General features: G+C 47.7%; 1 protein-coding gene across 1 annotated transcript in view; it reads left to right on the forward strand.

The window, feature by feature from the left end:
- Positions 1–8,238: 8,238 nt before the first annotated feature.
- TENM4 (teneurin transmembrane protein 4) overlaps positions 8,239–25,604 on the forward strand; it is a 747,207-nt gene continuing 729,841 nt past the window's right edge. Inside the window, 1 exon segment of the mRNA XM_047823379.1 lies at positions 8,239–8,355. The gene's annotated coding sequence lies outside the window, so the exon portion shown is untranslated.

The raw sequence follows: 25,604 nt of genomic DNA on the forward strand, positions 1-25,604 counted from the left end.
TGTAGACATAGATTCCTGGCCTGAAAGCTCCCGACAATGGAAAGATTTGGTAAATATCTCTAAATTCTTTTTCACAAAGGTTGTACCAATATATACCCATTGGCAGTATAGGGAGAGGAACTATCTTCTGGGCATGTCATATTTCTCTTATACATTTCTCATTTGATAAGCAAAAAGAAAAAAAAACTTTGAGTAGTATTGTATCTTGCATTTCTTGGAGTTACAAATTAAATATACATCATATGCTTAGCTTTGTAATTTTTTGGTGAATTAGCTTTTTATGTTCTTTGCCTACTTTTCAATTGAGATGTCTTTTTCTTATACATTTCTAAAACCTCATTGTATATTAAGGATAATAGCACTTTTTTGTGTATGTTTCAAATACTTCCTCAACATTTTGCTCTTTTGATTCTTGTCTGGTTTTATAAATATACAAACATTTCAAAAACTTTATACAAATTTTTGACATCTTGAAGATTTTTTCCTTTTCATGTCACACTTAAAAATGTCTTCTTTCTTTACCTCCAAAATGATGTAAATTGTTACCTATTCTTCTCCTAGAATTTTCAGATTTTCATTTTTTATATTCAGTGAGAAAAATTTCAAAGGGATATGATGATGGACAGGAATCTAACTTTTTTCCCTCCAAAATGGTTGGTCAGTTACAATGGCACTGTTAATTGAAAGGTTTGTCCTTTCCCAACAGATTTGAAACTTCAACTTTTTTAGTTGCTCTTTTTAGAGTCTACAGACTCAGTAGCTATAATATGATTTAATTCCCTTATTTAATATTTTTCAGCAGCTACTATGGACCTGATCTTAGGTTAATTGCTTGATATTTATTGAAATGAATATACTACAATCACTATGACCCCTGTTGTTAAATTCAGATGGTGCATCCATGTAATGAGATAGTATGCAATCATAAAAAAGAGGGAGGAAGCACTTATTTCCAAGGTAACTGTTATATGGAAAAAATAGTATACAGACTAGAATAGTGTTTATTTGGGAATTAACATTAATGCTACTCCTTTTGTCCCACAGGCTGATAAGGCCTAGAAGTTTTGGATTAAAACTCGATTTGGGAGGTCAGTGTCTGGCAACCCAATCATTAGAATCCCCCCATAGAGGCTTTAATTTAGTGAAGGCCTTTGTGGTTGGTTTTTTTGTTTGTTTGTTTGTTTGCTTTGTTTGTTACCTTCCTAATTGCTTTTGGACAAATGGCCTCTGGACCAATAAACAGTTCTAGTAAAGGCTGCATGCTTCTATGACTAGGAAATGGATCTGATTTAGCTTTGTAGAGGACCAGCATCTGTCATCTGGTCTACCCTGCAGAAGAAAAGGCAAATCCACATGAGCAGCGAAGAAGTCTGTTAGCCAAGTAAGTAGAGAGGACAAAAATTAGCAAGAAAGAAGACCTTGGCTGAGGCATCCTCTTTGAAAAGGATCACATGACCCAAAGCGCATAGGAGAAGACCCCTTTTTGAGGTACCATTGTCAGAAGCCTTGGGAAAGAAAATGTTATGCAAGTGACGTCAGCTGATACAACACTTCTATGCTTGAGAGCCGGGGCTGACCTAATCAGAGAGGATGCTTCCATCATGGAACTTTGCCAGCTAGTCATCCTGACCACAACAGATGCTATTTTCTGATCAGTGTTTTCTGTTATCTGGGTGCAAATGTCCATGGAGGAGCACAATCAGAACCATTACGTGCTCATGTGAATCTCAGCTCCCCTGACTGAACTACATGCCCCCAAAGCAGAAAGTAAGCATTGGCATGGGATGGAGTAAATTCATGTAAAATACCCATCTTTCACAAGGGCATGTGTATAAACGCTTACAGGCCCTTCACCACTGAAGAAGGATGGGGGCCCACATTCATTCACGAATTTCCAAATATTTCTTCAACTATCTACTTTGTGCCAGGCTCTGTGCTAGGTGCTGGGGATCACAATAGTGACCAAGACACTCATGGAACTTACTTTGCAACTGATACTGCACGTTGGGCAGATGCTTCGGGAGAAAAGTAAAACAAATTCACACAGAAGTAATTGCAGCTTGTGAAACATGTGATGAAGGAAATAAACAGGATGCACTCATGGAGAGCAACGGGATGGCTTGCTCTAGATAAGATTAACCACAATGTAACAGGTACCGCAGTGATTCACGGAGAGCTCACTTCATTGCTGGTGCCATTAATTCCATCCATCCATCCAATACCGTATGGTGGCTAAGAGCCTGGACTGAGAACAACCTGGGCTGGAACCTGGCTTTGCCACTTATTAATCATTAGTGACCTTGGACAAACTGCTTAACTTCTTTATGTCTTAGTTTTCTCACCTATGGAATGGGGGTAGCAGTCATATCTACTACATAGTGTTGCTCTAAAATTTAAATGAGATAATGCTCTTTGCTCAGTCCTGGGCATGATGCTCAGTACGTGCAAGCTATTTTGTTACTAGTATCTGTTTCTTCACTCAGTGAAGAAATATTTACTAAGAATTATTTGAGTACCAAATACTCTTTTTAAAAATCATTTTATTTATTTTTGAGAGACAGAGAGAGACAGGGCACGAGTGGAAAAGGGGCAGAGGGAGAGGGAGACACAGAATCTGAAGCAGGCTCCAGGCTCTGAGCTGTCAGCACAGAGGGGCTAGAACTCACAAACTTGGAGGTCATGACCTGAGCCAAAGTTGGAAGCTTAACCAACTGAGTCTCCCAGATGCCCCTAAGTACCAAATACTCTTAACACTGGAGTGAAGGTGAGGAAAGAGAGACCAGAGCCAACCATCTCCCAAAGAGAAGATGTGTGTGAATCCAAGCAGAGGCTTTTTCTGGCAGACACATTCAAAAGTTATTATTAATCCCCAAATACTAGCTTTGAATTCCCTCAAGACAGAAAGACAGCTCAAAGGTTAGAATAAACCTCACAGAAAGATAGCTCACAGGTTAAACCGAGTTACCTGCCAGAGAAAAATATCCAGCCTCACCCCTTGGCTTTTAAAAATGGGTTTATGCAGGCAAATTCTGGAGAGTGGGATCCCGTTCTGATTCTGTGAGGGCCAGAACCACATAGGCCCCAGTTTACTTACCTGCTACCCCAAGTTACCTTGAGGAATTGATGAGAGAACTCACTGTGGGAGTGCTAGAGCCACATAGAAGGCTTTCCAAGAATGTGTCCTGTTCTTCCTTTAGTTCTGGCCTACTGCTCTGCCTCTCTGGGACCTCCCATGCAAACTAGAAGTAACAGGATCCTAGTGGGAAGGGGGCAGGGCATGCAAGGCTTGAGTGAATTCTACAGATGGGGAGGGGCTGTGAAAAGGTAAAGTGCTCTGCTTGTTTACTATTAGGTTGTGGTATTACTATTAGGTTGTGGAATCTGTGCACATAGGAAACATTTCTGTAAGATGAACAATCACAGATATTGAGGAAACCTTACCGGGGAGCCATTTACAGCAACCTTTCCAAAGAATGAGAACGTTCTCTGGCTGGTACTTTTCTTGCCCTCTAATTGTGAACGTTTGATGGTGCTTATCAATGGGTGTCCAAATCCTGTGTAACCAGTTTGTGAATATCAGACTACAGGCATGAAATGTTGCCCCTTGCCCCCACGTGTCTCCTTGCCTGAAATACCTGCTTTCTGAAACAATTTTCCAGTAACTGCTGGACTATGAAGAAAAGTGCTTTTGCAAATAAGTACATTTCCTAATTAAAACTTGCCCTTTAAAGACTCACATTTTCTTGGCCCCACTATAGGTTTTCTTTTTCTTGTAACATAGCATAGAATCGATAAGGGCAATGCAAACGTCTTTAATATATACAGTTTCAACAGCTCTAATAACATATCTGCCTGCCTAAGAAAGAACGCCTTCTCCCCTTCTCCAGCCCAGCTGATAATTTCCCCTGATTTGTTAAATGCCCTCTTATTTCACTCTCAAAGATAAAGCTTAAAAGGCAGTTAATCTTCAGGGGGAGCGTGAAGAGTGGATTGAAATGGGATAAAGTGGGGGGGGGGTCACAGCCATTTTTTTAAATGACAGCTCTTGATTTTTGTTATGAAAGTAATGAATGTACATTGTTTGGAAAGTTAGAAAGTATCCAAAGACCATGAAGAAGAAAATATATATTACTCATAATCCTATCACCCAGAGGCAACCATTGTTAATATTTGGCATGGTTGTCTTGGTTTTGTTTTGTTTTGTTTTGTTTTGTTTTGTTTTGTTTTCAGATTTTTCTCCATGAGGATTTTTACACAGTTAACAATTTTGAAGTCTGCTTTTTAAAAATTTTACATGATAGCGTTAGCATTTTCCTATGGCCTGAGAAACTCTGCAAAGAAGTAAAACTTTAGAATGGCTACATGATATTCTGACAAGGCTGTCTGTCCCCCAACTCACTTATCTGACTTGACCCTTAAGGCTGTTTCAGTTTTTTCCTCCATTATCACAAATAATGTACTGCTATTATATCTAATCTACTGGTTTTGTTGATTTGTTTGGTTGGTTTTCTGGGTAATACATGGGGCTGGCTGTTTGGAGGGTCTTAGGCTGCATTTTATAGCTGGGTTTCCTGTGACACAGAGCAGCCATACAGGAGAGTATCAAGCTAGCTATAGAGTTAGATTACGGCATGGGAACAAGTGACCTTACTTTCCCCTTAACAACCTCCGCTTCCTCTTGAATTCTCTTGACATGGAAGTGAGTAGTGCTACCCTCCCCCTTGATACTCAAGGTTGAGAATTAAGAGTCACTCTGGACTTCTCCTTGCCGCCCCCCCCGCCCCACCCCCATGCAACCAGTGACAAAAATCTGTTCACTTTATATCCTCAGTCTCTCTTAAATCTCTCTTCCCTTCTCCATCCTCACTGTAACTGCCTGAAGTTACCTAAATGACCTCACTGAGCATCTCTGGTCTTCCCAAGCCACTCCTTTTAATCCATTTCTCTACACTGCTGCCAGATCATCTTGTTCAAATACTTAAGATCACATGCCTCCTCTACTGAAAAGTCTTTGATAATGCTCTGCTCCCCACCACCACCCTGTACCTGAGCCTTCAAGATGTTTGAGTTCCTTAGCTTCATTCAAGACCCTTCAAGATCCAATCTGACCTACTTGTCTACACTATCCTAGGCACTCCCTTCATGTGCCAACTCTGAGGCCATAATCAGTTCCTCATGCTTTCATCCATGTCCCTGTACTGTTACCCCTATTTAAAAAGCACCTCCCTTCCCTTATGGTCCAGCTAACATTCTTGTCTTCAAATTTCAGCTTGATTGCCACCTCCTACAGGAAATCTTCCCTTACCCACAAGGATTTGGTTGGGTATCCCTCTGTGCCCACACTCTGCCTATTCCTTAGGCAGAAACCCACCATACTATGCGTCTCTTGGAAGGTGGGGATTTCTTCATCTTTTTAAACCTCTAAATACTTGAGTTGTGTAGGTCCCAAAGACAAGAAGAGTCTTCTACATAAACACAGTAATTATCAAGATCAAGAAATTAACAGTGCCCTAATAATGTCCCAATCCAAGACCACATGTCACATGTATTGTCATGACAACTAAGCCATTCCTTTAATCTAGACCTATTGCAGAATCCTTCTCTTCCACGATTTTGGTGTTTTTGAAGAGCACATGACAGTTATTTCATTGGATGGTCCTCAATTTGGGTTTGCCTGGTATTTCTTCCTGATTAGATTCGGGTTATTCACTTTGGGTAGGAATACTGCAGACGTGAGGTTATGTCCCTCTCAGCATGTCACATCAGGAGGCACATGATGTCTAACTATCACATTATCAGTGATGCCGACTTATTAATGACTTGATTAAGGCCCAGTTGGCCAGGTTTTTCAAGTGTAAAGTAACTATCTTTCCCTTTGAAATTAATCAAAGATACCTCAAGACTACACAGAATATTTTGTTTCCCATAATACTTTCACCTGCTTGGACCTCCGTTTTCCCATCAGTCAAATGAAATGAAACAGAATGAACAGTGGATTCCAAAATTTTCGCTCTCAAGGATCATTTGAGATCTCAAGGATCCTTTATTATTATCTCCTCTGCCATGGACCTCGTAGTTTGAAAGATTCTGTCCACCAAAAATAATGATATTTCTCAAGGCATATGTGACTCATTTTCCTATTATACATCCATCAGACATGCCCACTGCACAGTATGCTCGCAAAGGCAAGGCCCGTTTGCCTCACCTCTGGATGCCCAGAGCCCATCACAGTGCCAACCACAGAGTAGGTGGTTAACAGATGTTTGTCAAAGGTCTGAGTCTACCTGTCAATCACAGCTTATGTACAGCATTTGATATCTGTAGTGAGGACACAGAGCTGATAAATGCTATACAAAGGCAGAGACTTGACATTTTAGTTAGTCTCAGATGCTTTGTCACTGGACAGTGTTCAGTTATGAAGATTTCAAAAACAGATGTATGTTTTTGGACAGATGTATGGAACCCTCCCATCCACTCCTACCTCTGCCCTTAATTTCTGGGGTGCCTCAGGAGATGTTGAAGGGGCATTCCAGCACCCCAAGTTTATAATCTCTGTGATGCCTCTGTAATCAGCAGATGGCAACCGGCTGGACAGTCTCCCGATCATACAATAGAATTTTAAAAATATCCTAGACCTTTTTTCACATTTCTGTAACACTAGCAATGTCACATTTCCTCCTTCATTACATACTTTCGATTGTGGAGATACAATGTAGGAGAAGATCATGAAGGGAGTTTTAAAATGGGATGGGGCAGGTAAGGGAAGTCACAACACACTATTGGAACTTATGTGTGCCCAGTGCTTTCTTTCCTTTGTTCTCTCTTGTGCCCCTCACCATAACTGGTGAGGTATGTATAATTATCCATTTTACAGATGAGAAAACTGAGGCTGGGTAAAAGATAATGACTTGCAGGAAGTCATGCAGCCAACACGCAGCAGGGCTGCTGTGGGAATTTTCTCCAGTCTCTCTCCAAAGCCCTTGCAAATTACCGCTGCACCAAGCGGCCTCTCCCATCACAAGAAAATGCCCTTCTCTAAAAATGCCTTCTGGACTGGCGGTCACAGTCCAGAAATGCGAAGGACAAATCTCTTGGACCACGTTCTCTGCAGATATTTTTTAAATGATTGTTATCACGACTGAGTAGCTGTTACCATGGTTTTGGAGAAGTTGTCCGAGGGAGGGCCTTTCTTTGGGCATCTTGTGAGCCCGAGGAAGGAACTCAAGTTCTCAGCTCTTAATTACCTCTGGCTGTGCTGCAGCAGCAATGCGAGAGAGTCTGTCCCCGTAAAAGTGTAGAGGGTGTGAAATAACATCGGGGGGTAGGCGGGGAGGGAAGCCACCGGCCCCAGAGAGACCCGCGAACAGGCAAAGGCGCGGGGGCGGGGAAGGAGAGGAGACCAGACAACATCACAGAGTCACGGGGGGAGAAAGCCAAAGCGGGAGGAAAGAGAACAAAAGGCAGGAGGAGAGGAAGTAGAGAAAAGTCGGGACGAGGAAGGAGAAAGTTTGAGAAGGGGACGGAGACAGCGAGAGGAGACGGTAAAAGAAAAGAGCAGACCGAGAAAGACACTGTACTGAGAGAACTAGGAGAATTCGAGAACGAAAAGGCAATAAAAGGGAGCGAAGATGGAGAAAGGAGCGGAGTGAAAGGAGGGAAGGGGGCGAGAGGAAGCCATCGGGAGGAACGCACAGAGTGGGGCGAGCGGAGAGGCGGCTAGGGGCCCCGGGAGGGCGCGCGTCACCTGCGTGGCGCCCCCCAGCGCCGTGGTGCGGCCCTGCTCCCCAGCGCCCCTGCGCCGCGGTTCGCCCAGCCTCGCAGGATTGGCTCCCGCCTCCCATTCATGTAACCTGCGTGTGCGTGTGAGTGTGTGTGTGTGTGTGTCTCTCTCGCTCGCCCTCTCTGTCTGTGTGTAAGAGAGCGAGGGTGGGGGACGGAGGCAGGCAGGCGAGCAGGCAGGGAGGGGAAGAAGAGGAGGGAAGCTATTAAACACACACACACTCACACACTCGCGCGCGCACACACCCGCCCCAACCCCCCAGAAGCCTCGGGATTGCAGCTGTTTCATGTGGGGCAGCAGTGCTGGCAGGGACGCCGGCCGGGAGCGGCCGGGAGCGGGAGCCGGGCGTGCGCGCGCGGCTGGAGGCTCGCTGGGGCTCCGCTCCCCTCGGGAGCTATTGTTGGTCTCGCTGGAGCTGAGCGCAGAGCCGGGACCCTCTCCTTCCTGGGCGCCCTGCTCGGGCTCACGGAGCCGAGGAGCCGCGCCGCCGAGCGCCAGAGGAGCCACCGGCGCGGCGCCGTGCCTCCCTGCCGCCCTCCTCCCCGCTTCCCCGGCGGTGGCAGCCTGCAGCCACGGTAAGGCGGGCGCGCTCCGCTCTACGGAAAAGCGCCTTGGGGACCGCGGCGGCGTCTCGCCGGCTCCCTCGCCCCTCTTGGCTCGTTGGCCGTGGCGGGGTCAGGGCGGCTCGCGCGGACGCCCGGGGCTCCAGGAGACTCTCGCCTGCTTCCCTCGGCCCTCACTGGGGGCGAAAGGGAGGGAGGCTGGGCGGGAGGCTGCCGGAGAGGCGAGCCACTCTGGAGCCCGAGTCTCCGTCGCCGCAGCCCCCGGAGCCCGCCGCGGACTAGAGTCTGGGAGCGAAGGTTAGGGGGAAGAGCGGGGAGGTGGGCGCGGGTCCGGGACTCAGGACTGCGGGTGGGAGGGAGGCGGCGCGCCCGGCTTCGTCTGCCTCGCGGGGATCCCTTTCGCCGCCCCAGCCCCAGCCCCGGCGTCCGCAGCCCCTCTGCAGACCAGCCTGCCCCTGGGCCCGGGCGGGCGCTGGATGAGCCCGGGAGGCGGCGCCCGGCTCTGGTGGCTGCAGCCTGTCTTGCGGGGCGAGCACCGGCTGCAGCGGCCCCGCGCGCGCCGCTGTTGGAGCCGAGGAACGGAAGAGCGACCCCGGCCCCGCGCCCTCTGCAGCCCGCGCGGCGCTTGCCTCTTCTCGCCCGCCGCCCTGCAGCGGTGCTGACGTTCCCTTCCCAGCGAGTGGAGGCTGCATCGCCGGTGGACGCTCAGAGCGGTCCTGGGTGTGAGTGGGAATGTGTGTGTGTGTGTGTGTGTGTGTGTGTGTGTGTGTGTGTGTGTGTGTGTGTGTATGACTGCTCGCACCCCTGACTTGGAGAAATGTGCTCTGGGTTGAAATGTGATCACCGAGCTCCGTCATTTTCCTCGCGTTTTAAAAATGCAGTCTATTGAAAGAGCAGACGTGAAGGTGGTATAAGAGTGTGTGTGTGTGTGTGTGTGTGTGTGTGTACGCGCAACCAGGGAATACACAGCCAACTACTGGGGGCGAGGCAAGGTTCAACTGTTGAGTCCTCTTTGGCTGGGCGGTAGGGTGGGTTTCGCTGGCCGCTGCCAGCCCCTTCTGTGCCCTGCCCCCGCCTAGGCGAGGTTGGAAAGTACTGGAAATTCAACTGCGTGGTCTCTAACTTTGGAAGTTGGCTCGCCTTTCAGGGTGACACGTTAAGGCGATTTGTGCACCCTGGTCCTTGTCTACAAGGGTATTATTACTCGGTTGGGTACAGAGCCCTCTTCAGAACCGCGCTAATCCCCCGCCTGTGTCCCTATCCTCCACCAACCCTGCCCCCCCTCTCCCCCCCGCCCAGCCCTGGCGAGGTTTGTAGAGATGCAGTCAGTTATCCATAAGCTACCAATGCAGCGAAAGGGGCGCATTGAGGCAGCCTGGGTTTCGGAGGATCCTGCGTGCACCCTTAGTGTCTGACGAGTCCACGAGATGCCTCGCTGCTTTGTGGAAGGGGGCGGCGGGGCACGCTCGGGATTCGAGCGCGGGGGCGAGAGGGTGCCCATGTGCTGAGCTCTGCGGCCGCGCACGCAAGATCTGCCGAACGGCATCGCGGGCAATTATATAAACTGGCTCAGTGATTACCCAGAACCGTGATGCGAGCACCTCGTTCGCGAAAGACAAGCCCAAAAGTTTGCCTGCTTGGGGAATGTAAGTACCGGGGCGCACCCATCCCGGGACCGGAGAGCAGGGAGACACCACGGCTCCCACCGATATGATGGACGTTGGGCGCTGATGCTACTGTCCCCAGAGAACCTGTTATCGAGGTACGGATTGGGTAGAGACTCGGGGATTGATCGGAGAGAAAAAGCCGGTCAGAACTCAGGGTCCAAGGAGTCCTCAGAGCCCAAGCCTGTCTCGGGGGGTGGGGGCGGTGTGTGTGTTGGGAGGCCTTGCAGAGGATGATGTTCTTTTAGAAAACTAAAACTAACTTTGCATCCTGGGAAACCCCTAAGCCTCGCTTCTGTGTCTCTCAGATCTCCCCCACCTTTCACATCCAGTGCCCTTCACGTGTTTAGGAACCTGCCTGCGCTCTCATCCACCTTGGAGGTGCCCAGCGTGCCAGCCATCCAGGCCAGGCCCACTGTGGCGGGGGAGCTAGGGAGGGTGCCGGTCTCTGCCAGGGTTGGCCACCATTAGGTACCTATTCTTGGTTTCTTGGGCTAGCCCGGCGCTAATGGGGTAAGATGGGGATGAGCGCAGGGTATGGCTTCCGCCCCCTCTCTTCCCTCCTACGCGGACCGCAGTTTGCTTCTGCTGCGTTTATTTCCCTCTCCCCGTCTCCCTTAGCTGCCGCAGCCTGTAGCATGTTAGTCTTTGATAGAGAAACCACAGTAGTGGAGTGCTTTTAAATCTTTTCGTCTGTAGAGGGATAAACCAGCCTAGACCTGACAGAGGCGTGCGGAACGCTGAAGTCTGGGGCACAGTGGCCCTGAACTCCCTCCCCACCGCAGGCAGGAGGTGGTGGTGTGCCTGGGTAGGGAGGGTTTGTTTTTTTCCCTCTCTCTCTCTCTCTCTCTCTTTTTTTTTTTGCCACATTCCAGCGTCCTGAAATCCCGCATCCCCTCCCCCTGAAATCCTGGGTCTATCTGAGTGTGTTCCGCGCTGTAAAATAAATCCTCCCTTCGCAGACCTGTGGGGCCTTTCGGATTTCCTGCCGCTGCCATGATCCTTAGCAATGCGATTACAAAGCTCGTGCTCCGCTGGGGAAAATCCCCAGGTGCCGACCGGCCGCGCCTTGACCTTGCTGAAGGCGCCTTTAACCCTGCTGCCTGAGAGGCTCCCGGCCGGCGACGAGGGTCTGGAAGGGAGGAGGGGGGGCAGTGCTCGCGCCGGACGGGGAGGGAATAGGGTCGCGGCGCGGCGGCCGCGGGGAGGGGACGGGGCTCGGCGGCAACCTGTTTCCCGGTGCACGCCTGCTCCACGTCCTCCGCGCGGGCCGGGCGCCGCCGCGCTCTCCGCGGGCCCCCTCGCCTTCTGCGTTGTGGTCTTCCCGGGCTCCAGGTTCCCAGGCTGGAGGAGCAGCGCCGCAGTCCGCGGGAGCCGGGCCGCCGGGTGGGCGGGGCCTGCGCGGGAAACCCGAGCCCCGACCGTGGTGTTCCGGGCCGGGTTCTAGCCTAGGCGCCGTGCCGCGCGGGGTCCTAGCTGTGCCGCGCTTCATTCCCCCCGCCTGGCCCCATCCTCCGCCCCCCGGCGCGCTCCAGGCGCTCCACCGCTCAGCTCTGCCCCGGAGCTCTTCTCGCCAAAGTTCGGAGGGATGTTTTCACAGGTGGTGGTGGAAGCAAGTGCGTGTGTGTGTGTGTGTGTGTGTGTGTGTGTGTGTGAGAGAGAGAGAGAGAGACAGAGACAGAGACAGAGACAGAGGCAGGCAGCGCGAGCGAGCGAGCCTGGAAGGGGGGGGGGGGTGCGGCGAGGCCAGACATCGCGCTAAAACGGGATTCCCCTCTTTGTAGGCGTTGTAAGAGAATGATGAGAAAGAATCCGTTTTCTCCCGCGAGGATGGTGACCGGAGTCCTTCCACCTGGTGGAATCGGACCAGTCTGAGCTGATTTTCTAGGCTGAAGGAGCGTCGCCTCTCAGCGGTGTCCTGCGTGCACTGGGTCCTTGTGAATGTCGCGAAAGTGAACGCCCCCAGGTTGTCTAGGCAAAACTTAGGACCTAGATGTTACCGTAGCTTTAGGCGGCTGATTCAGGGAAGGTTTTATTCCCAGCATGTGTCTTTAAGTGAGCGGAGGCAGAGTTCAGGTTGGCGTGTGAGTTCACCATCTTCTGGGGGTGGGGAAGTTGTCAGGGATGGAGAGGTTACGTTTTTGAGATTTCTTGGACTCATCTGCCAGCTTCTTAATATCATCAAGTTCTCTCTTTGGGGATGGGGGTAGGAGGGGGGCAGAAAGCCAATTAACCACCCTAATGGGCTGTGGTGGGAGAAGAATCAGCCTTGCTCACTGCGGGGCTGGGGCGGGGTAAGGGTCCTGGAAGTGTTCAGCCTAAAGTAGCATCATCAGAAAGCAGTTCTACAGCGAAGGGAATACTCTGTCTGGAATACGAAGTAGTGAGTCCCCATGGAACAGGTGTTGCAGTGAAACACTGGGTATTGTAGTAGTGGGCGTTTTGGATATCCGAGGGCTCTCCTCCCATAGATCTGACTCTGTGGCATAATCTCTTTAACCCTCTCTCGTTTATGGGAGTAAATTGATGGGATGTGACTTTAACTCCTTTATTTCCTGGGTGGGAATCATGGCAATGGGGCCTTAGGCAAGTTGCCTTTGGAAGTTAAGTTCTCTCTCCTGTAAAATGGGGAGACATTCTTTAGTTTACAACTGAGTCAGGATTAATGTCTATAAAAACTCACAGATAATCATTCCCTTCCACTTCCTTCCTCCTTTTTCAACACTGTGCATTTGTTGGGTGGGGGCTGGGCCGGAAAATCAACAGCCCGAAAAGAACCAGCAACATTGCATCCACAATCTATTTAAAAACAGCTCAAGTGCTTGAAACAAAAATATCTTCTCTTTTCTTAGAAAAGTCATTTCCAGTTTTGTTAGAGTTTCTCCCTCATTGAGTCCTTTTTTATGACAGAATTACATTCTTGTGCAGATTGGCATGTTACATAACCTGATATTTCCAGATCAAGAGTTAAAAATATGGGCGAGAGAGTGATTAGGAGTTTAGGATAAAGACTGTTGGACAACACAAGCAAGGGACTCAATGTGATGCCCACTCACAGTCTTTAACTCAGAAGGGTTAAAGAAAATGAGATTGAATACCACGTAGTGTAAATCCTCACCTGGGTGGGTACTCAGCCCCCTGTCCAGTTCCAGTAAACAGCTACTCTGCCTGGCCCTCCAGCCTGCCACTGTTCTGCCCCAATAAGTTGTCCCACATCCATAAATCCCAAAAAGGGAACAAAAGAACAATGGGATTTAAATCACCTCCTTGCAGATTTGATTCCAAGAGCCCAGCAGGGTAAATCAACGTCAACTCTAGATCCGAGAGACCGATTTTTACCTGCCTTCTTACATGGTTTATCAGCCTGGCTTATTGTAGCTGAAAGCTTTATCACTCCATCTTTGCTTTGCACTGACAGACCGCTGCTCTGGGGGGCCACTTTGGAAGTAACACATGCCTCACTTCCCTGGGAGTCAAGAATCTATGCATCCCTGAACTTAGAGTTTTCCACAAGAGCAGCCTCTAACGAAACAGTGAAAATGTAGATGGTTACTCCTCTGTGCCTTATCGATTCATTACTTTGTCACAGTTTTAAAAAAAAAACAAAAAAAAACCTTTTGTTGTCTGTATTATAATTAGCAAAGTAATACGTGTTTACTGGAGCAAGGTAAGACAATACAGAGAAAAGCAGAGAGAAGCTAAATTTGATCACGTTTTGAGTTGTGACTTGTGACTTTATATAGGTAAGAAAATGAGGTCATGGTCATAACATAATGCACATTTTCATTTAATGATAGATCTTTCCATGTTATATTTCTCCCTACGGCAGCATGTTTAATGGCTACATAGAACCTCGGTGTTTTAATAGGGCATACTTTATTTAAACGGTACTGAAATTTTGACTTTTTATTTTTAGTTTTATTTTTTTAATCAAAACAAAGCTGCAGGCACCACCCTCGTGCACACTGTCATTTCAGTATTCCCTTAAGATAAATTCCTAGAAAGTAGGATTGGAGGGTCACAGACATATGCCATGCTAAGACTTCTGTCACACATGAGAAGCAGTAGGCTACACTGTGATTTCTACTTCATCTTTTAAACCAGAATGTGGCTGTTTACTTTCCAATCCCCTACAGGTTTGGGAGCCTGAGTAGTAGAGGGAGGTAGGGGTGACCATCAAACCTCAAGCAGGGGATTTGCATAACTTTGAGCTGTTCTGCTGAAGTGATAGGCAAATCCTTTTTCAAGAACATTTTTCTTGCCTGGCTGTTTACGAATCATCACTTTCTGTAGCGCTGCAGCCAGCAATGGAGTGGAAATATGTAAATATGTTCCTCTGTATTGTAGGTGGGGCTGGCTCCACAGTGAATGACAAACAGTTCCTCAGAAGAAGTGTGTGCGTCTAGCGTTTGCTCAGGCAGTGGATTCCACCCCTCCCTGCCCTTCCCCCTTCCCTTTTCCTTTGGCTCAGAGGCCTTGGAATGGCCGCCTAGGAAATCTTAGAAAGGAAACCATTGGGACGACCCACAGCAAGCTTATCCCCACCCGCTGGTAACTGGCATTTTACTGGAAAATCGGCCCACCTGTCTCTCCTCAGGGTGCCTGGGCACAGTAAAAAAATTAAATTAACATGCCCACATGCTGTTTCCAGAGTGGAACAGTAGTTGGGCCTCTCTTCCCATCCTGGTATGGGCCAGTTCAATGAGAGGGGGGTATTTGTCAGTCTTCCTTTCACGTGTCAAATTTCTGTGACCCAGAAAAGATTTGTTCCCTGTGGTTAGATGACTGGTCATCTGACAAAGAATTCTGTGGAGCCACTGGGGGAAGTCCAGTCCTCCCATTTCTAAAGTGTCTCTGTGCTCAGCTAGAGACATCAGGAGTTCCTTTAGGTCAGATAGAGAGGTCACCTCAGCCTTGTTCCACAGTGTGGTCACCACAGAGGAAACCCACTCCCCTGGTCGCAGACTGAATTCTGACGAGTGTTCAGATGCTGCCTTTGATACTGACACCTCTCCAGTTTCAGTAGGGAGGGCAATGGAACGATTTTGCCCTTTGTCATGTTCTGAACATCAAATCAGGGCCTTTCTTTCATTTGGAAAACAAAAAGGAAACAGGACATAAATGTAGCAGGACCTCAAAAGCAATTGAGCAGGGCCCCCTAATCCCTGTCTCCTTGAGCCCTGCATTTGCTTTGTCGATGGTAGTAGCCTGGGCCCACAGCAGGAATGATTGTCAGGTACAATTGGTAAATCATTATAATCCTCAAGAACATTAGGTTTTAAGAATGTTTTCACTTAAAGAGCTGAATTTCTTGGTGTAGAATGTTGATTCTTAAAGTGTGGCCTTTGAACCCCTCGAAAGTCAAGTAAAAGGGTTGCAGCTAATACGTTGTGGCTTAGGGTAAAACACTTGCCCATCCCTGGAATCAGTTTCCCTTTCTGTAGAATTAGGATGGGAGAGGAGTGTGGATTTGATGTATTGTAAGACCGTGCTTCTCAAACTTTTTATATGCACATGTATCACTCAAGAATCTTGTTATTAAAGTGCGGGTTCTGATTCAGTAGGTCTGAAGAGGGGCCCAAGAATCCGCATTTCTGACAGGCTCCAAGCATTTCTGATGCCATCCACGATGCTGGTCCCTGGTTCACACTTTTAGTTAGCCGGGTTACAAGCTACTTCCTACTCTGATGCTACTTCAGAAAGTAATAATGATGACCACCACACTTCAAGAGGAGCTGTCTTCTATTTATAGACTGGCACTGTAGAGAGATGTGTCCATTCTTTACTTTGGGGTTTTGAGAATTGGTGTCTTCATTTTAGGAGGCAGAGTAGGGAGGGACATAGTTCTGTCCTGCAGTGGTTGTCAGGAAGGTGGCAGAATGGAGCAAGAGCCCAACAAACACGTATACAATGCCTCCTGTGCATAGGTAGCTGCTATCACCCCCAGGTTCCAGATGAGAAAACTGAGACTCCTTAAGGCAAGCCGTTTGCCTACGGTCACAAACCTAGGACTAGCCTCTGATCATAGGCCTCTCTGGCTCTAAAACCCTTGTTTCTCCTAGAAGGGCAACTTTGTAACTTTTTGGAATGGCGTGCAATTAAAGCTGAGTGCTTAGCAAAGTGTTTCTCTTTAGAGGTCCTTTTACTGGGTCTACTTTGAGAGTGGATCAAGACATTTAAAAATTTGCTTTATTATCATGCAAGCAATGAAAATGCTTAAGAGCTTAAAAGCAATTTGTTCAACTTGGTTAAATATCCGCCCTCCCCAGTCTTGTTTGTATTATTATTAATTTACTCATCAAACTGTGACATCAAAACCATTGTGAAGGTACATTTCAGTATCTTCTGATTGGTGGAACCCTTCAAATGAAAGGAGTTTGTATTCATGAGGTCCACCGTGGAAGGATCTAGTTCAGAGTGAGTCAGAAAAACAGGCTCTTTACTGAATAAACTCAGCCCTCCTTTGGCCTCTGGATGAGAATCGGTCGTTTAAACGTTTTATTAACGTGCAATTATTCTGAGAACCAGTCAGCAATGCGGCTCTTTGCAAACATTAATTAGCTGATCTTCACATCACCCCCACGTGACAGATAAATAGCATTAAGCCTGCGTTTGAGAGAACAAATGGACACACGGAGATGAAGATGGGAGAGACAGACTTTCGCCTTGCAGGAAGTACGGCAGAGGGAGGGTGGGACCGGGAGATTACAGGAGTTTGGCCCTTAATAAATATTTACTGGGTGATGTGCTAGATATTCTAGAGTTGCACTGTGCAGCACGGTGGTCACTAGTCACAATTTAAATTACATTTAATTAAGTAAAATTAATAATTTGTTTCCTCAGTCACGCTAGCCAGACTCCCAGTGCTCAGTAGAGGATAGTAGCTATCATATCAGGCAGTACAAATATAGAACATTTCTATCGTTGCAGAAAGTTCTGTGGGGCAGTGTTGGCTAGTAGCTCCGGATGATGAAAGACTAGTTAGTATAAGATCTCTGCCGGTCCCTAAAACAACACCTGACATGCGATAGTCATTACATAGACCAAGCTGTGGCTAAGTACTTTGGGGTGGTGGTTAAGGACCCGGCTCCTGGAGCTGAACAACTTAAGTTCAAATCCTGGTGTAGCCGCAAACTGGTTGTATGACTAGAGGTAGGCTATCAAATACTCTGTGTCTCTTCGCAGATTCATGCTACTGTTTTCCACTTTGCGTATTAGCCAAGATTATTTCCGAGACAATGCTGGATTCTGGAGAGGGTGCTGGGAGACAGGTACTCTCCTTTGCTGCTGGTGGAAATGCAAATTAATACACCCTTTTAGGAAAACAATTTGGCAGTAACTGTCAGTAGTCCTAGAAACACTTGTTCTCTTTAGTCCACTATTCCAATTCTAGGAATCTAGCCAAAGAAAATAATCAGAGATGGGCAGAAAAGATGTCAGAATAAAAATGTTCATTGCCGTGTTATTTATAATAGTGAAAAAAAAAGATGTAAGCAATTGGGTTGGACAAGTAAAGTATGGCAGCCAAACAGTGAGATATTATATAAAGATTAAATGTCATTTTCCAACGTGTGTTTTTGTGATGTAGGAAAATGCCACAATAAAATTATGTTTTAAAAAAATGATGCTATACTATTAAATCCCAAATAATGCTTTCCAAAGCAGACATTTGTTGCCGTGGAACTAAAAAGAAATAGACAAAGTACTTGGGACAGAGAGAGACAGAGCATGAACGGGCGAGGGGCAGAGAGAGAGGGAGACACAGAATCGGAAACAGGCTCCAGGCTCCGAGCCATCAGCCCAGAGCCTGACGCGGGGCTCGAACTCACGGACCGCGAGATCATGACCTGGCTGAAGTCGGACGCTTAACCGACTGTGCCACCCAGGCGCCCCTGTTTGTTTTTAACTGAACTGTGCACTCAGGCCATCTTCTCTCTGCTATGTTGTGTGGTCAGAGACTCCCAGCTGCTCTTAATCTGCCCTTGGTAGCAATTTTGGAATTTCGAGTTTATCCAGTTGTGTTTGTCTACCTTCAAGCCAGGGAGTACTTCCTAATGTCCAATATTAATTCCTCTTTATGGCCGTTTAAGTCCGTTTGTACGTGAACTCTGAGGTGATCCAGACTGAGCAGCATAAAGCAGTGGGACGAACATGAGCTTTGGAGCCTGAAAGAACTAGGCTCAGACCCTGACCCTCACTTCCGTGCCATATAACCTTGGGCAGCCCTTCTGTGCCTCAGTGTTCTACTCTATAAAATCAATAGAAAAAAAATAGAGAAAAGCAGTAGATCCCCTCTCATATCACATGGCTGTGAGGATTGAGTGTTCACTTCAGTTGAACATCTGGCACATCCAGGTAAATAAAGACGCAAATGACTTCAGGGCCCGGTGCTCAGTGCTATCTAAAACATAAGCTAATTTATTCTCCAGGGCACTCTTGAAATCGGTGGAGTCCCCACTTTCCAGATGAAGGAGTGGGACGTCTAGTGTGGCTGCATGCCACGACCTCTGTCATATGGGTGTGTGAATGGCAGAGCTGGGAGTGGACCAAGCCTGGCTGGCAATGAGTCTCGTGCCTTCTCTGGGACAGGCTCCCAAGTTCCTGCGCCATCTTCCTTTCCTGGTTTCCCTGGATGTGCTTCTTCCTAACGCTCTGTAAACTCCTCAACGTTTCCCAGCCGTGTACTCATCCCTCTCAAGGAATAAATAAGGCAGACATTCCTTTTTCGTAGGTTGAATGATTACAGCAACAGCTCACCCAACTGAAAAGTAACCCTGAGCTGCCAAGTCACAGAGATAGGGATGCTCATCCTAGAACCAATTTCTGGGAAGTCTACAGGATCCTTGGCTCAGGTGGCTTTTTGCCACCTTGAAAGAGCTGCTGCACTTCACTTCTTGGCAGCTTGAAGGAAGCACCAAATTTGTGGGCAGCTCCAACTCCTACTGTTAACACTTTGTGGGACCTTCGGCAAGTTTCTTCCTATCTCCGTGTGTTAGAGTCCGTGTCCATTAAATGGGGATAATATTGAGAGTGCGTTAGCATTGGTGGGAGGGTTGTCACGAAAGAATGTTTGTGACTGTTTTGTGCAACCTTGTCACTGTTGAATCAGCACCACTATTTTCAGAGTCTTAAAAGTAACTTGTGGGACAGCTAAGTCATGGGTTCCTTTTCCTCCACTAGGGATGGTTCTCCCGTATACTTGCATGAAGTGCTTTCTAAGGCCATGTAAGACAGAGGAAAATGCCAGCAGATTTTGGGATGAATTCTCTGCTTTGTCACCTGATAGCTGTATGGAGTCCAGCAAGTTCCTTAAATTCTCTGAGCCTCCATCATTTTTTTTTTTTTTCATTTATAAAATAGAAAACAGAAGTGTCTACCTCAAAGAGCTGGTGTGGGGTTCGTGAAGTGACTTGCACTGTGCCTGACAGACAGTGTCTCCTGTGTGAATGGTAGCTCTCGCCGTTGCTGTTTTTCCTGCTCTCTCCTCACCCACTCAGCTTCCGGTCCTCTTGATTGTTGCTTCCAGAGCCTTGCCTGCACTGTCAACACAGTTCAGCGGTGGACAGAGCTATGGAGAGACCGAGAGGGTCTAAGGGAGCCGATGTCCAGGTTTTGCAGGTCAGACTCTGAGAGCATCTCTGGCTTTTGAAAATGGAGGTGTCTGTAGAAGTGGAAACAACCAAAATGCTCTCCATTTAGACCAGCAGATCCGGGTTCCGATTCCAGGTCTGTCCCTTTGCTGCTCTGCCCCAGCTTGGTCGCGGATGATTCTTTATCTGCTCCTCTGAGCTGCTGTCAGGTGCGAGATTTCGAGGTCCAGCGCAGTGCCCAACACAGTGGATCCGAATCCTGGCTGTGTATTAGGATCCCCCGGGAGCTCTTACCAAAGACCGGCGCCTGGCCCCACCCCCAGAGTGCTCTGGAACAGCTGTGGCTGGGACCCAGGTGATGTGAAGTTGCAACCAGGACTGAGAAATTGTGCATAAAGTAAAGCCTCGTTGAATGTTCCTTCCCTCCCTTCTTCAGAGAAGCATAAAGGGATCCCATACTGAGTAATTTCTGTATGAGGAGGGCGACCTAATTTATTGGAGCGGTGGGACTACAGATATAGTAATCAAGGCTTCTTTCCCATTGCCTCCCTGCCTCCTGGCAAACTGGGGCACCTGGGTCAGAAAAGTGTGGCCTCGCTCAGCCTGTCTCTTCCTCATTTAGCCAGTTGCATTCTGCGTGCTGGAAAAGGCCTAGCCTTTGCCTGGAGATGATGTGATGTTCCTTTGACCTGATTTTGCTCCTTTTATGTTCACTTCTGGACAGAGCCCTGTTAACCATTCATGCACAGCCTCCACGCAGCCAGCAAGGCGTCGGGGTCCCCGGGGTAGAAGAGGCAGCGCCTGGTCTCTGCTCCCCAGAAAAGGCTCATCCTATGGTAGTAGCTCTCCAGGATTGGTGCCAGAGCCTTGACATTACCCAAGGGCCTGGAAGCTCTGCACTTCTGGATGGTTTGGGTGTTTTGACATCTTTTCGATAATTAATATTTGCTTGAGAAATCCTACTCAGTTGGCTGCCGTTTTTTTTTTCTTTCTAAGATCACTTCAAGGACACCTCAAAGTGGGAAAAAAGTGTTGCGTTCAGGAGAGGGCTTGTAAATTTAGTGTGGATAGACACTGCCTGGCGACTTGTTAAAATGCAGGTTCCGATTCAGTGGGTGGGAGGGAGAGCCTGGGATTGTGCATTTCTGCTCCCAGGAGATGTAGATGCTATTGGTTCAAGGCCCACAGGTCCTAAGACCTTGGTCTTTCTTCCTGCTTCCACTTTCTCTTCCCTCTCATCTCTCCAAGCTAGGAGTAAGAGATGTGAAGGGCCATAGAACAAATGGAGTTGGTCAGTTTGGGCATCTCTTTGTCAGAATTGTGGCAGCCGCACTGGTGGCAGCTGCAGTGTGACAGGAGACATACGAAACAGTGGCCATTCCCTTGGTGCCACCGAAAGATTCTAGTTCCAGGTATTGTGGTGTATCCTCCAGGCTTCTTTCCACATTCTTGCCAACACTTGTCGTTTCTGTGTTTTTGGTCTTGACTCTTCTGACAGTTGTGAGGTGATGTCTCATTGTAGTTTGGATTTTCATTTCCCTGATGTTGAGTGATGTTGAGCATCTTTTCATGTGCCTGCCGACCATCTGGATGTCTTCTTTGGAGAAGTGTCTGTTCATGCCCTCTGCCCATTATTTGTTTTATTTTATTTTATTTTATTTTATTTTATTTTATTTTATTGGTGTTGAGTTGTTTATATATTTTTTTTATATTTTAGATACTAACCCTTTAGCAGACATGTCATTTGTAAATGAGTTCTCCCATTCACTAAGCTGTCTTTTAGTTTTGTTGATGGCTTTCTATGCTGTGCAAAGGTGTTTTTGTTTTTGTTTTTGTTTTTGTTTTTGTTTTTGATAAAGTCCCAAAGGTTTATTTTTGCTTTTGTTTCCCTTGCCTCAGGGGACCTATCTAGAAAAAAGTTATTGTGGCCAATGGCAGAAGTAACTGCTTATACTCTCTTCTAGGATTTTTGTGGTTTCGGGTCTCACATTTAGGTCCTTAATCCGTTTTGAGTTTATTTTTGTGTATGGTATAAGAAAGTGGTCCAATTTCACTCTTTTGCATGTTGCTGCCTAGTTTTCCCAACACTATTTGTTGGAGAGACTATCTTTTTCCCATTGCATTATTTTTGCCACCTCCAGGCTTCTTTCATAGCCTCAAACTCGTTAAGCCTTGTGGCACGTTGTGGAATAGGTAGTGATTTTTATTACTAGGCTAACTATTACTTTGAAAATTTTATAACAGTTACCATGTTTTTATTTAATGTGTTTTTTTTTCTGATTCTACCAATAATACATGTAAACAATAGAAAGTTTAGAAAACCTAAGATAACCCAGAGAACAAATGAAGACAACCCATAATCCTGCCGTGTAGAGGTAGTTCCTTGTTCCTTCCAACACTTTGGTTTTCTGTTCATTGTTATTTCTGTGTACAGCCCTACGCTCCCCGCATTCCATGTCCCCTCCCCGATGCACCATTTGCAGGAGATCTGACACATGGTTTTGTAACCTTGATATGCTCCGCTCATCTCCCCATGGCACTGAATTTTCTTTTCAACGTGACTTTTAATAGCTATGTATGTATATCATGAGATATATCATTATTTGTTTAACCTGTTTCCTGTTGTTGTTTGCAGTTTTTCACCACTGTAAATAATGCCAAGATCAACACTTCCGTGCACCTGTTTATTTCCTTCAGCCCAATTTCTTTACTTGAAATTACTAGGCCAAAGATCATGCAGCTTCTTAGGGCTTTTGATATGTGTTGCTAAATGTACCAGAGGAAGGTCCGAGTCTAATTTAAGTTCCCTCCTATCTGGTAGGAATTAGGTCAAGGAAGTGATCATTACTTGCATTTTGCATTGGCACTTGTCCCTCATCAGGAATTTCAGGCCAGAGCAGACATCCCTGCTGGCACACACCCCTGGCCAGTGCATGTAGAAGTGCACCACAATGGGGAGAAGGGCCCTGGGCTTGACTCAGACCACATGTTGCTTCCTGGATCTGTGATGGTATCTCCATTTTTTTTTTTAAGTTTATTTATTTTGTGAGAGAGAGAGAACAAGGGAGGGGCAGAGAGAGAGGGAGATAGAGAATCCCAAGCAGGCTCCATACTGTCAGCACAGAGCCTGACGTGGGGCTTGATCCCATGAATAGTGACATTACAACCTGAGCTGAAATCAACAATCAGCCACTTAGCCAACCAACTGAGCCACCCAGGTGCCCCAATGGTAATAATGTTTTTAAGGAAAGAGGGAAAGAGAGAAGAAGGGGTCTAAGTATCTCCCAAACTTGAGGCTCATGATCAGACTGTACCCAGAGCCAGACCACTTCTCGCTGTCTGCACTTGCACCGCCCTGGCCAGAGCCCCGTCTCTCACCTGGACAGGTGCAGTCATGGCCCTCACTGACCTCCCTGCTCCTGCCCTGGCTGCCTGCAGTTTATTCTCAACACAGGAGCTGGGGCAATCCTGCTAAGATACACATGAACACGTCACTCCTCAGTTCAGAACTCTGTAATGACTCCTCATTTGCCTCGAGTATGGGTCATAGTCCTTATGTGACCTGGAAAGTCGTCCTCCAGTGCCAGGTGTCTCCTGCATCTCTGACCTCACCTCCCATGCTTTGTTGGAATGTGTCAGGCCCAGTCCTGCCTCAAGGCTGTTCCCTCTGCCTGGAACATTCTTCCCCTGGATATGTACATGGCTGGCCGCCCACCTCCAAGTCTTTGCTTTAATATCGTCTTCTTCACAAGGCCCACCCTGACAATCCTGTTGCATTGGTAACACCACCCGCCCCGCCCGCAGCATTCCAGAGCTCTCTTATCTTGGCATACATTTCTTATTTCTGTGGGGTTTAATATACTGTGTTTTGTGATCATAACAAGACTACACTGCCTGCTGTGTTAAGGATAATCTGAGTACGAAGGTGGGATGGGGAGGTGGGAGGGCAGGTCGGAAACAGAACACACTTTCTAATTTGCTTCTGTATTACACTTATTGACTGTGGAAATGAACGCTCAGCTGAGAACAAGCAAGAGGCTACAAGGAAGTCAGCCACCATCATTTGCCTTTGGTGAGGCTCAGGATCAGGCAGAGAGGTGGGAAAGCCTCTTAGTGAAGGGGAAAAAAAAAAAAAAAGAAAGGCTTTGGGCTGCTTGGACTGGAGGCTGTTGGCAGGAAGAAGCTGGAGGCGGGCTCCCTAGAAGCCGGGAGCTGCATGTGATTAGCTGCCAAAAGCGTATTTTGCTCGCTTGCAGTGGTCCTGAGGTGGAAGTTGGGGCAAAAATTTTACAAGCTGGCAGGTTGTTTATCAAGTCCTGACCTTTGGGGTTGGTTGCCGCAAAGGTTGGGGGTCAGCATTCTGTTTTCATATATGGTCTGGCTATTGGCTGTTTGTCTATTTTATCTCTCATGACCAGCGTGAATCTTCCCTAGGCAGAGATCTTTGCCTTTTGTTCACTGAGGTGACCCCAGGGCCTAGAACGGTATTTGCCAATAAGAGGCTCTCAGTCGTGGGGCACCTGGTGGCTCAGTCAGTTGAGCGTCCAACTCTTGATCTCGGCTCAGGTCATGATCTCAGGGTTTGTGACTTTGAGCCCCACGTCAGACTTTGTAGTAGCTGCAGGGAGCCTACTTGGGATTCTGTTTCTTCCTTTCTCTGCCCCTCCCCTGCTTGTGTGTGCTTTCTCTCTCTCTCTTTCAAAAAAAGAGGCTTTCAGTCTTTGTTGAATTGTGTGTGTTTGGCCTGCCTTACCTTCTTTAATCCTCCTAACCGGCTAGATCTTACTTTTCTCATTTTTCAGAGGAGGAGGAGAGGGGGCTTGGAGAGAGTAGATACCACCCACGGTCACCCCACCAAGAGTCAGGGAGCCAGGGTTCCTGCATGGATCCACCTGACCATCTAAAGCAAGTGTCCCTCCCTGGGACCTTGTCTATAGTCAGTTCATGGGAAATAGAGGGGGCCAGAGCTCACCCGTCTACTCTGTGGCAGGAGCACAATGAGTACCATCTTCAGATGTCTCTTTCAGCCAAAACTTTTAATAGAACGAAGTGGTTAGCCTCTCCTGACACCTGCCTGCACTGATGAATGATGCCTTGTAGCAGGAATTGATTTGGGTTCCTAGAAGGAGAATTTGCCTTCACAAGCCACCCGTGAAGGTGGGAAACAGGGTGGGAAATTCATTCTACACTGGAGTTTGGGTGATGGTCCCCAGCATCAGAGCAGGTGTCTGAGGCCCCCACGTTCAGGCGTGTGTGTATGCCTCTAGTTTACGGCACGTTCTTGGAACTTTTCAAGTTAAACTGTTGCCATGGTAACTTAAGTGGTTGTCATTTCTTGATCTTTTGTCACCCATCTGAGTTTCTTGTCTCCTTAATAATCAGGGAATTAAATTCCCTTGTTCAAACGTGGACCCCAGAGATGGGCAGGCCGAGGCCAAAGAGAGGATGTGATGTGGGGAAGTCCAGCAGATGTCACAGACCTCACACAGAGGGGGAGCCGGGTCCCTGTGAACAGACCCTGCCACTAAGTGGGCCATCTGAGACCTACTATGTATTGAGCTCCCTACTATGTACTGAGTTCCCTACTTTGTGCTGGACATAGCCACTCTGCCAGGTTGACTTGTGATGCTTCCTCACCAACTATGTGAGCGGTGGAGGCAGGGTTTGAATCGGGATCTTTCTGGCTCCAAGTCTGTGTTCTTCTACTTCACCATTCCAGGAGTTAGGAAGACATGACTAGGACTTGGGGTGTAGTCTCTTAGTTGCTAACCAGCAGTCTTCCCCCAGACGTCCAGAAGCTGCGGTAGGCTGGGGCTGGGTGGAGGGTTGGCTCCGGTTCAGCATCAGGAAGAACATTCTCCCAAGTACTGTACTGCCCATGGAAGGAGCGAGCTCCTCATCGTGGGAGGTGTGCAACCAGGGGGCTGTCAGAGTATTGAGGAGAAGCTTCCTGCAGGAGGTGGGAAGTTGGACTCACTATCCTCTTGAGAGATTCAGTTGCAGAATG

This window comes from Prionailurus viverrinus, chromosome D1, assembly GCF_022837055.1.
Source record: "Prionailurus viverrinus isolate Anna chromosome D1, UM_Priviv_1.0, whole genome shotgun sequence".
Classification (NCBI taxonomy): domain Eukaryota; kingdom Metazoa; phylum Chordata; class Mammalia; order Carnivora; family Felidae; genus Prionailurus; species Prionailurus viverrinus.